This window comes from Aythya marila (genome assembly GCF_965140915.1).
Source record: "Aythya marila genome assembly, chromosome: 4".
NCBI classification, from domain to species: Eukaryota; Metazoa; Chordata; class Aves; order Anseriformes; family Anatidae; genus Aythya; species Aythya marila.
In genome coordinates, this window is record NC_139045.1 from 37,938,926 (window position 1) to 37,952,544 (window position 13,619).

Genomic DNA, 13,619 nt, shown 5'->3' on the forward strand with positions numbered 1-13,619 from the left:
CTTTATTTAATTTATTATCTACTGGTCCTTTGTAACAATGTAGGCCTTTCTTTGCTTTCTCAGACTTACATTTTTTGGGGGGAGGACTTCCTTCAGGCCTTTCTCCTCTATTTTTTTTTTTTTTTTTTTTCTGGCTGCAGCTTTTTTATTTTTACTATTTTTATTTTGTATTTTCTGGAAAGCCATCTCTGAAAACTTCTTTCAACTTAGTCTTTTTCAGGACATCAGATTCCAATGCAAGACACTCTTCATTGTCTGACAATTCACAGTGAAGTTAGGACTGTATACTTAGCTGTGATGGGGAAGGAGTTGATGAAGCTTGATATACTCTTAGCCAGCCTGTTTCATAAGAAAAGCTTTCACATATTCTGAACCACTAAAACCACAAAGCAAGTGGAAAGTACTAAAGCTCTGTGTGCATATTAGCTGTTCCCACCTCCTTTATCTGCCCTTGCAGTAACATCAAAGTGTATGAGACAGGGCTCCATTCAAAGGGCCTGATCTCACCTGCTTAAGAGAAGCCTGCTTTGAGAAACCTCAGGTTTGGCTTTCTGCTGCTGGCCAAAGACCAACTGTTAGGATGTGTTAAGCCCCAAGTGTTTTGATCAATAATCCTTCCTGTATGAGTGTCAATTCTCACAGTCCATGATGATTTAGCAGTAAAAATGAAAACAGGAGCTATGAATTACTTCTGAAAATTACTTCTGGGAAATCGTGTATGAATAACAAGCTAGAAAATATGATTTTTGTAAGTTAAATAGGGATGTGATGTTTTTTTTCTGCATTGTATCTTATCTTTAAGATGGGGTGAACCATTTGGCTGATATAAGCTAGGGGATCTGATGTCTCTGTGTCTTTGCACAGAGATTTAATAATCTACAATTTTTCTTCTTTCTTGCAGTGTGTCACTTACAGGTAGCTTGATCTGATCTCCTAATCATTTATATTTGCTAATCTGCTAGGAATCTCTTTTTTTTTTTTTTTTTCTTTTTTTGTCAACCCACCTTGAAATTCAAATTAAGTTACCAATTTTTTTTGCTAGTGTGATATCAATCGATAGTAAATCTTGAGAGAAACAAACACTAAGGTTCTTTTCCTATTTGTTAATTTAAATGAGAAAAAACAGCTCTGAAATACTTCAAATATTTTTCTTATATATAAACTTCAATTCAAGAGCGTATTCATTGCTATTAAAATACAACCAACCACCACCAATAAAAAAACTGTATGAGAGGATTTTGGAGAAAGAAGGGTAAGGATGAAAAGAGTGACCGGATAGATAAAAAGGAAAGCAAGCAAGATGCTAGGAGAACCTGCTTCCATGAGAATAGGAATGAAATTCAAGATAAGCAGAAAGAGGTGGAAAAGCAGAGTAACATAACTGGGGAACAGAGTTCTCTGTAGATCACTGTCTCCTATAAGTATGCATAGATGCTTATAAGGTTATGGGAGGTGATGGCCAAGGTGTGTTTCTAGTTGAACAAGGAGGGATACACCTAAAAAGATGATGAGAAAAAGGTGCCCTTCAATATGTGAGGGGGAAGAAAGGCTGCACAGTGAATTTTAACTTCAGAAAATCATGAACTGCTTTTGTATTGTTCTGCCATCTCTATATGTTGACCTTTGGTTTATAGGCACATATTCAGATTGTAACTTCATGTATTTTAGCAGTAAATATCCCATTATTGGTGATGAAAATTTATTGGTGCCCCTTAAAACTGTTAGTATTAGTTTACTTAAAGAAGAAATGAAATGAGCAACCTGATAGACTTTCATTCTTATCCATGTCTCTATTTCCATAGTCTTTATTCTGTGGGGAATCCTGAGATTTGAAGAAAGAAATATTTGTTTGTAAAATCTTGGGACTAAACATAGTTTGTTTTAAATAAATTTAGAACATATTTTAAGTGATTAGTGCGTATATTTTCTTCTTAATGTATAATACAGAATAATTGTTTTCATATATAAATTTGTCTGTAAGATCTCAAATTTCTCTTATTTTTTATCTTTAAAAAAAAATAAATAAATAAAAAAGCTTTAAACCAACAGATTTTTCTTCTACTCTTAATTCTACATAGAAATGCCTTCTTTCTTCAGTTTTTAGGCTTTTTTTTTTTTTTTTTTTTTTGGTCAACCCAACAAAAGAAAGTGCTTGGGCTCTTTAAAATATCTAGGATGGCATTTTGTCAATAGTTGTAGAGCATCTAAAGTTCAAATAAAGATCTTCCTACACAGTATCTAACCATCTTAATTTTATGTTGATCCTTGATGCATTCACGATTCTAATCACCTTACAGTTTATCTAGTTTTCTGATATGAAATTGTTTAAACAGAAAATGCATACAGCAAGTACAAATCGAAAATACATATTGTTTGGGTTATATTAAGTAGTGTCTTTTTAATAATATTCTGATTTCTGATGTCCAGAAATATAAGAAGTGTTGTTGTGCAAGAGGCTCTTATAAACTATGCCATAATGTTGTGATAATATCAACACTAGAGTTCTTGCTGCCCTGGTCTCATTTCCAGTTGTTTCTCACAACCTTTTTGCACACCTTGATGACTTGCTTTCTCTTCAAGACTGCTGCATGGAGAATAGGAATAAGAGGAAGCAGAGGAAACAATATTGTGCTTTGAAAGCAAGTCAATACTTCTCTCCACACATTTTTAAAATACATTCTGCAGTGCAGGTTACAAGGGTTCTGTATATTATTAGATATAAAACATGCCCCAAAGTAGGATAATTGTAAATGTTCTCTTGAAAACCTTCTATGGCACAATTTGAATACTTAAATATTATGTACGCTGATAAGATACATTAAACCACACAATGAGATTTTACATGCTTTAATGAATTGTTTTAAGTAAAAAAAAAAACCTTGTTTTGTGCAGCATGAAATGAAGCTTAGAGGATAAGTACTACCTGCTGTGTTTGGGTTTCCACAGGCTGAATGTTAACAGGGTTAGCAGCATTAAAGCTAAAAAGAAAAATAATATATAAAACTAACTACAATAAGCACCAAAAGTAATATCTGAATGGGAATTTCAGGCTGGGGATGGGGGAAAAGGGAGTTGGGCTTTGGGTAATTTTGCCAAAACTCATTTTTTTTGGTACATTCTATAAACTCTTCAGAGAAATATAGAATAATGTTTTCCCAGTTGCTTGTATTTTATTCCAAGTGGGAAATAAAAGATGTAGTAAAGTTTCGCAGTGTGAAATGTCAGAGGGAAACAATGTTTGTAAGAAACACCTTTCAGTGTTGTACTTCATGTAATATTCTACTTCCTTTTTTTTTTTTTTTTTTTTTTTTTCTGAGCTTCCTTCATTGCTGAATAAATTAAGGTTTAAAGATGCACAGCAGTCATTGGTTTCCCCTTTTTCCTCCTGCAAAAGAGGGGAAGTTGGGGGAGGGCAAAAGAAACCCTTGTTCTGTTATGTCATGTGTTGCTCTAGGTGTCCCTGCCTGAGTCAAGGATTTGGACCAGATGACCTCCAGAGGTCACTTCCAACCTGTACTATTCTGTGCTTTTATGAGGATATGGATCTCAGTTACCACCCAGGTTTACTTCCATGGCACTTAAGTGACTGTTAGACAAAAATAAGTGCGTATTTCGGATCTGTCAGTGTTGAAGGTCACTGTCACTTCTGATTACAGATGACTAAGTGCATTTTCCCAAAAAACTTTGCAAGACCAATTACTGAGCAAATGAGCACAGTGTGACCAGTCCTTGGTTGCTCATGCTGACCAATGTTATCAGCTCATGCTGATGGATGTTCAACTTGCTATGACTTTCCTGCAGAATGAGCACCCATAAGACACAAGCATTATTACCCTGTGGATGAGTCTGGTCCAGATCTGAAAGGCAGAGTATAGCCAGATGTCTGTGTTGCCAGCTGCTGGAATAAATGTTCCATTGTTGAGGTATAGTCATTGATGAGTCCATTGGCCCCAGGTAGTACATAAGTACCTGAAAAGCATTGAGGAATTAATGCTAATGAATTGATTAAGATTCAAGCTATTGAAACCTAGGGAAATGAATTTTCTTGATGATTTTCTTCTGACTATCTGGATTGTTGCAGTGCTTTTCAGCCAGTGCTATGATTGAGGTCAGTAGAACAAAACATGTTCATCAAGTGATGTGGCCCAAATTGCTTCAGGGAAGTTTTGCTGAATGCACTGAAAAGAAGGTTCTGGAAAGATCTGAAATGGAGTGGAATTTCTTGAATTACGGACTCTAAGATGGAAAAAAAAAAATAAATGGTTTTCTATACTGTTCAGATGATTGCATCAGTGTTACTGCTCAAACAGGTTCAGCTTTTGCATGGAAAGCCAAGAACTTTCTCCTTACTTCTAATACAAGCCAACATTTTTATTATTGTGTACATTTTCCAGTTGTTCCTGAAAGGTGGTATATTCTCCTTATGCAGATGTACTGTAGCAACACAGTTAAGAGGTTTTTTTTTTTGTTTGTTTGTTTGTTTTTTAATGCGGTGAAATTCATTGGTTTATATAATTCCAAATTTCTCATGGTTAATAGCATAATAAAATTCTTGTCCAGAGCAAATACTTTCCTTTAGTTCGGAAAATTATGAAAGTCGTTACTCTGGCAGAGTAACTGGTAGTGATAAACCTGTCACTAAGATAAAAAGGATATTCCAGTTTTTAAATAGTTGTCTTTGAGTCAAATATCACAGGTTATTAACAGAAAACAGTTATTTTGAAGTATAACAAGGAATGCTTTCAGATTGTTATAAATTTTAATGTTTGTGTCATTTACCAGTCAAATATTTCCAAATAACTTGTTGTCTGATCCCGACTGGAGCATTCAGAAGGGCTATGCCCGATGAAATGAGTTAGATACCCATGAGTTCTTGAAAAGTGAAAAAACAAAAGATTAAAGAGAACCATGGATGCTAAGAGCTTATGAAAGGGGATTTCATCTTCCTTTCTTTCTGCTTTATTTCAACCTTATTTGAAATCTTAAAGAATTTAAAAATAAATAAATAAATCTGATTTTCTTGATGTCTTTACCAAGGGTTGTGTTACATGGAAAATGTTATTTAGCAACAGGAAAAAAAAATAAATCTATGAATAAGTTTGTCTCATGCAGAAAAATGCGACTGTTCTTCAGAACTGCAGGTGAATTCACCTGTTGTTTACAGTTTTTCTTTCTTTTCTAAGCCAGGTTTTCTTTTAGTCTTTGTAGTTTGTGATGTTTCTTGTACAGTTTTAGAGTTACATAAGTTCTATCTGTATTTTTTTCTATGAAAACTTTTTTTCCCCTATATAAGTTCTTGGCAGATAGGGAAACCTCTACACTTCACTTGTAGATAAATAGAGTGAGTCACAGAAATCACTTCTTGTTTAAGATTAAACACAGAAGTAGCCAGTGCTTTTTTCTCTGATTTGAAACACAAGGGCTTGCATTAGGCTTGTATGAACTTGCATTTACTGTATGAAATTTTGTCTGTTTCTAGAGACCTTCAAGGGTCCACATCCATCATGTTTATATCTCAGGATTTAATCTGACTATTGTATGTTGATTCTGTAAAATAAACATTTTTTTTCCCCCAAAATTAACTATTTATTCTTTTTTTTTTCTGGGAAAAAGAAAGAAAAAAAAAAAAAGGAATTGAACACAGTTGTTCAAAGTATCAGTAAGTTTTTAGGCAAAAGAATGATGGATTTCAAAACAGTGATTGAAGGCTTAATTTATTAAATGTCCTACGAAGTTTGCGTACATGAACATTTTTCATAATACATAGGCTCAGGTGTATCGTTCCACCAAATGAAGATGTGAAGACAGACTTTTTTTTGGGTCTGTGTGTGTGTGGATTGTAAAGAAACGTAGCTGGCTGAAAATCACTTAAAAAAATTGCTTCTACTGGCAGCAATGCAATACAATAATAATTAAATTGGTATCTGCTTAAAATTAATAACAATTGAATATATTCATCTTCACTTTGATATTTTATAAATACTTTTATCAATTCCCACTGATATTCTAAAGAAATTTATTATGTTTTATCAAGTATCTCAACAAGTGTTTTAGAAACCTTTTATTAATACCACTAATGAGAAACTTCAGTATGACTCTATAGTGTATTCAGAGAATGGTGGAGTATTTAATCTTAAATGGGGTAAAAAGATATTAAAAATGGAATGATACACAGAGCTTTGATCTTTTAATATTGTTCAGATATGCACATTAAAAGAAACCCTGGAAATCTTTTCTGTGCTCTAATTTTACTGTATTTCTATGCCCACAGCTAACCCCACAATGTTACTGTGTCTTTCCCCCACTGTTTCAGTCAGAAGAATCTCAGATTTAAAATAAAAAAAAAATAAAAATTGGTAATCCAATTTGAGACAGCTGACTGACAAAACTAATTAACTACTTGAAGGCAATCTTTGAGGACATGGTAAGATTTGAGAAAGAGAAAACAAGTTCCTCTGAATCCTAGCACTGTGTCACAAGAGCACTAATATTTGTCAAATTCTGAGTAATATTTTATGTTTAAAATGTTGCTTCCAATATAATTTAATCATGAAAGGAATATATGTAAATAGCCTTTCATAAAAACAATCTTTTTAGAACATATGAAGCTTTAACATAGCAGGCTTTTTAATCTTTATTTGTAAGGGGAACTAGATCTAATTTGATCAGTATCTTTACTTTTTCTCAAGTGATTTTACTCTTGTGGACCTGCACATGAGGCAAAGTACTTTGTAGTAATGGAGTGTGCTAACATTGACTGGTTGTTGTTAGTACTGAAATCTTTTTGTACTGTATATTGTTTCTGGAATCCTCAGGGTGGGCTCCCTGATAGTGGCAATTTGCATGCCTTGATAACGATGAGAGTGAGATTTGGAGAGGTTTGCTGAGCTGGGGCACAACTTCAGGCTTAAATAACCTTAAAATAACCTAGTAGATGAACTCATGATTGCATTTATGGATTGCATTTATTGTTTAAGTAGACTTGACGGTATCTCCTTGAGTCAAAATGCTTTCTTACACTTAAAATGTGTACTTAGATTAAAAAAAAAAAAAAAAAAAAAAAAAAGCTTTCTGGGAGATGTATTTGGAGTATATGGAAATACTTTACACAACATGATTTAAAAAAAAATCTTAGACACTGTTATTAAACAATGTTGAAGCTTGTTTTTCTTCTTCCAAAAAAAAAATAAATAAATAAGTTCTGATATAGCTACGAAGTGCAGCAGAAACAGAAAAGATTGGTGTAATAGCTTGGGACTTAAATCTTTGAAAGTTATGCAGGCAGCTGAAGTTCGGAATGTGGGCATCCTTTCTCTGAGGAAAATGTAGACAGATACTTCCTCTAATTGAGATGTATTGCAGGTGAATGTCACTGGTAAACAGGAAGCAGCAGTATAGATGAAAGACAGAACCTGTGCTACTGATAATGTGGGGAAGGAAGATGGGGGAAAAAATCCCTTCAACAAAAAGTGAAGATTTTAGCTGAAGTAAGGCAAATGGCTAAAAGTATATGGGTTTTATCGTATTTTTAAAGCCATTTTCATTCTTAGTGTAGTATTTCCTATTTATCATTGTATTCTGCAATGCATTTTTTAAGACAGTTTACTTTTTAAAGATCTGTACAGTTAGACAACATAAATGTAATTCAGCAGAAAGAATGCCCCTTACGAGTGTAACTGATCATAAGAGTACTGTAAAATAATATGGTTTAAAATATTAAATGTATCCTCTGCTGTGGTAAAAAATGATGGATGCTGTCCTCACTCTGAAAATAGTAAAGCAATAAATTGCACATTTTCATATACATAGTTTTAGTTTTATGATGCTATCATTGAAGGCTTAAACCATAGAACAGCATGAGACTGAGAACAAACAACAAGGGAATGAGCAATTTAGTTTTGCAACAAAATTATTAGTATATATGAATTAAAAAAGTGTGTGAATGAAATAACTCTATGTAGTTATTAATTGTGCCTGTGTGTCTAAAGTCAGATTAAAATAATAATTTATTAAAATATTAATATTAATGTTATTAATAAATATTATTAAATATAAACATGTAATATATGAATATATTGATATAATGATAAAATAATGATACTGATGTATTATTAATATTAAAAATAATAAAAATAAATAATTTTATTAAAAGATTACAAGAATTTGTGGTTGAGATATAGAGCACATCTGTGTTTTCTAATATTCATATTTTGTATTTGTTAAACTTTGATAGATAACATTACCTTTTAAAGTGGGAGAGTTCAAATCAGTTTTTCATTATTTTAGTGGAAGAACTTAGAGCATGCAAATTTAAATCAACAGACCTATTATATATACACATATCACAGAATCACACAGAATTTCTAGGTTGGAAGAGACCTCAAGATCATCAAGTCCAATCTCTGACCTAACGCTAACAATCCCCACTAAACCATATCCCTAAGCTCTACATCTAAAAGACTTCCAGGGATGGTGACTCCACCACTTCCCTGGGCAGCCTGTTCCAGTGTCTAACAACCCTTTCGGTAAAGAAGTTCTTTCTAACATCTAACCTAAAACTCCCCTGGCTCAACTTTAGCCCATTCCCCCTCGTCCTGTCACCAGGCACATGGGAGAACAGGCCAACCCCCACCTTGCTACAGCCTCCTTTAAGGTACCTGTAGAGAGCGATAAGGTCACCCCTGAGCCTCCTTTTCTCCAGGCTGAATAAGCCCAGCTCCCTCAGCCGCTCCTCGTAGGACTTGTTCTCCAGGCCCCTCACCAGCTTCGTTGCCCTTCTCTGCACCCGCTCAAGCACCTCGATGTCCTTCTTGTAGCGAGGGGCCCAAAACTGAACACAGTACTCGAGGTGCGGCCTCACCAGAGCCGAGTACAGGGGGACGATCACCTCCCTAGCCCTGCTGGTCACACTGTTTCTGATACAAGCCAGGATGCCGTTGGCCTTCTTGGCCACCTGAGCACACTGCTGGCTCATATTCAGCCGACTATCCACCATCACTCCCAGGTCCTTCTCTGCCTGGCAGCTCTCCAACCACTCATCTCCCAGCCTGTAGCTCTGCTTGGGGTTATTGCGCCCCAGGTGCAGGACCCGGCACTTGGCCTTGTTAAACTTCATGCAGTTGACCTCAGCCCATCGGTGCAGCCTATCCAGATCCTCCTGCAGAGCTTTCCTACCCCTGAGCAGATCAACACACGCGCATAGCTTGGTGTCATCTGCAAACTTACTGAGGGTGCACTCGATGCCCTCGTCCAGATCATCGATGAAGATATTAAAGAGGACCGGCCCCAGCACCGAGCCCTGGGGGACACCACTAGTGACTGGCCTCCAACTGGACTTGACTCCATTTACTCTTTGGGCCCGGCTATCCAGCCAGTTTCTAACCCAACGAAGCGTGCGCCAGTCCAAGCCAAGAGCAGCCAGTTTCTTGAGGAGAATGCTGTGGGAGACGGTGTCAAAAGCCTTACTGAAGTCAAGGTAGACCACATCCACAGCCTTTCCCTCGTCCACCCAGCGCGTCACTTTGTCATAGAAGGAGATCAGGTTTGTCAAGCAGGATCTGCCTTTCATAAACCCATGCTGACTGGGCCTGATCGCCTGCTTGCCCTGCAAGTGCTGCGTGATGACTCTCAAAAGGATCTGCTCCATGAGCTTCCCTGGTACTGAGGTCAAACTGACAGGCCTGTAGTTTCCCGGGTCTGCCCTCCGGCCCTTCTTGTAGATGGGCGTCATGTTTGCTAGCCGCCAGTCAACTGGGACCTCCCCCGGTAGCCAGGACTGCTGATAAATGATGGATAGTGGCCTGGCCAGCTCCTCTGCCAGTTCTCTCAGTACCCTTGGGTGGATCCCATCCGGCCCCATCGACTTGTGCACATCCAAGTGCCGTAGCAGGTCACCAACCAGTTCTTCGTGGATAGTGAGGGCCACATCCTGCTCCCCATCCCCTTCCACAAGCTCAGGGTACTGGGTATCCAGAGAACAACCGGTATATATATACTTATATGATATCTATAAAATATAGATATAAAATATATAATACACGTATTCACAATGACATCCAAATGTGCATTTCACATGAAGATATTTGTTTTTGCACCATGTATAGGGAAAATAGAAGGTGACAACGTAAGAAAGGTGCAATATGAGGTATGTGAGATAAGAAAGATCCCATATGTTTATGTGTTTGTAACACTAAAGTTAAGAATACGAGAGAGTTTTAGCATCTGATCTGTGTATCAGAGTTTGCAGTTTCAAAGTTGATGGTGTTCAAGGAAACAAGGTAAGTGGCTAATACACTGCAGTGTTTTTTGTGTAATCTTGTTAAAAATAGAGTAAAATGAATATTTAATACAAAAATCAGCTATGTAACACAAAAGCTCAATCTCCTACCAGGCCAATTTGTTTGCATAATGAAATAGAGACATTTTTATTACTAATGAAGTCATTTAATAGTTACGTTTACAGCTACCATTAACGTTTTCTGTAAATGAAAATTACTGCTGCTGCTTTAACTCACCTATTTATTTCAGGTTAGGGTGCTTTTGAACAGGGACAGATTATTTCAAACTTGCCAGGATATATGGAGAGGATAGGGGCAGGGGAAATTAGAATAAATCATTTTAGTTGTTAATCTTGATGCTTTAATTACTCAACATGACCACGTAATGCTGTTTTTAAATAACTCTGGTACAGAAACATTACATGAATTCTTCAGTTACAGGACAGCTAACTGATGATATTTGTGATTTCAATGCTTAGGAAAGAGCCAGCTTAAAGCAACTCAGTTAGAAGTAATGGCAGAAGGATGGGGTCTATCTTAATGAAACCATTTAGACAGTTTTATGGATTAAAAGAGGTGATCAAATCTTGCATAATGACTCAGATTGCTGCTTTTTTTTTTTTTTTTTCCTCCTCTTCTCTCTTTCAGAGAGATTGTATTGTGTTTTGTGTTCTTCAGAGCTCAGAAAATTTGTGAGTGTTGTGCTTTGTTTTTGTTTGTTTTTGTTTTTGTTTTTTGTAATTATCACTTTTGTGGACCTGACAAAAGTGAAGTTTTCCTGATTTAATACTCTGCAGTGAAAAGTATAGATGCAACATTATTTGTCATGTGGTACTTATATAAAACTTGAGCCTCACTGAGATATACCATTAAAAAGCCCTGTCTTCTCATTTCCAACTTCTTGTATGCAGATTGCCAACCAGGTTCAAAGTAAAACAATTTCTGCATTGTTGACAAGTTAAATGTGTTACACATATATAAAAACATTTGGATTAGGTTATCATAAAAACTACTTTTCAAAGACAAATCTAAACAAAATTGATCTCTCTAAACCTACTGATACTCTCCAAGCAGAATGGGTCAAGTAGAGATGTTTTGTTTTGTTTTGTTTCTTTTTACTCCCCCAAATTTCTTAAAATATGTAACCTTAAGGATTGCATCATCTACTCAAGTACTTTGCATTCCTGGAGAAAAAGCTAGTATAACTGCAAGCCCCGAGAAAGGAGATTTCATTTTTAGTAGAAAATTCTGCATTCTTGTATGTTATGTTCATCAATAGTCATCTAATTTCATTTAGAAATTATTATTTAAAAAAAAAATAATTTTTAATTTAATTTATTTTGAGAGATCCAAATGATAAGCAATTTAGGATAGTCTAGGATGGTCTTTTAAGTATCAAGTATCAAGTGTTTCTTGTTTCCTGGGAAAAACTATTTATTGGTGTGGGGAAAGAGGATGGATAAAAAGTGCTGAAATATATGCATGTGCATTCACAGTCACAAGCACATTCAAGGAGAAAGAGGAGGGAAAATAATAGGAGCAAAACCCAGCTTGAGTTTCCTTGATCTCTCATCATGGGAGCTTACTGTCTTTGCAGATGGCCTCAGCCCAGTTCATAGAGAGAAAAAAAGGCATAGGACTAGAAACAGCAAAATGTCAACAATAGAATAAGTAGCAGAGCAATGTAGGGGCAAATAAGCTTAGGCTGTTATTGTGGATGTAAACAGTATTGCAGTAATAATGAAATAATAATTTTGGTGTTGGATATATTTAAGATTTTAATATAGCCGTGGACTAGTATATCACCAGTCAGGTTGTCTTTTTGGTTAGCATTCCTGTTAATGAATGCAGTGAAATCATAAGCATTGGCTCTTGTTTTTCATGGCAATATATTTCTAGTATACAATAAACACTACAAATACCCAGAAAAGTATTTTTGTGTTATTCTCCTCTGTGTAGAGGTTTATATGAACAATTCAGTAGTTGAACTAGATGGCAATCAAAAATATATAAACATTCTATAAAATGTTTAGGTGTAAGTTCTTGAAAAATGCCAACTCCTTTTATTACTGAAATTAAAATGTCTGTGTTTTGCAATGATGATACAGTGAAATGCAAACTTGGCAATTTTTAATCTTTATAGGAAAAAGCCCAACATTATGCTGCACAAAGCTTACTAATTTAGCAAATGTTTTATAAATCTTTATTTCAATTTTCTGTCAAAAATGCTCAGTAATTTCCAAAAGAAATGTTTTTTTTTCAATAAACAGCTTGATTTTTCTTTTTCTTTGAGAATACTGCTTTCCTTCTGAAGCTTACCCAAGAAAGTCTTGGCAGACTCCTGTATTTGGAATAAGCAATGATTAGCTTTCTCTCCCAGGTGAGCGTACAAGAAAAACATGATTTTTTTTTTTTTTGTATGAAATACATATTTGGGGAAGTAAAACTATTTCAAGCATTAGTAACCTTGTCGAAAACACTTCATTCTTGCTCTTGTTTCAACACCAAGCTGAAGAGTAGCTTAAATAATTATTTTCTTTGTCTTTGGAATCTGTTTTGGCAATTCTTGACATTTTTTTTTTTTTTTTTTTAGGTTCCTACAGATAATATCAAGACAATAGATTTTTAATTTCCATAGATTTAAGTGAATTAAGTTCAGTAATTTCACATTCTGGAACTTCTGGAATTATATTTCTATATGGGTTTTCTTTTTTTTTTTTTTTTTTTTTGCTTGGCATTTATTTTTCAAGCTTTTTATATGTATTTGTAAATAACTATCTCAAATACATATTTGAGATATCTGATCAAAAAATTATCCTTGCCAGATGAACACTGTTGTTCTAAGATGAAGAGTAGTATTTTATCTTACTATTGAAGAGATACTTAAGCTTCCTTGGGATGCTCGCAGTAAGTCAAAGATCATTTTTCAGTGCCGATAGCTTAGCATATTCCATTTTGAAATGGGCATTTACACAGTTATTTCTGGCAATTTGAAGTTGTTTTTCCCACAGTCACATTGACCTAGGCCATTATCTTTGGAAGCTTTCTATTACTTGTATTTTTGTGCTGTAGTTACTATATTACTATCTACAAGTACAGACAAAGATTTTATTTTTCTATATCTTTTGAGATATTTCAGATCATCTACTTTTTGAAATGATTTTTTTTCTCTTCTTTCTTTTTTCCAAATTCTGATTTCAGTTTACTTTTCTATGAACGTTTCCATGGCTTTCTAAAAACAATAACTTAACAATAGTGTAAAATAACTGGGGCACATCACCTTTAGTGATGAACGAGGGAACATGCTGTAAGAACACTTGTAGGAACACTAACGCAGATGTA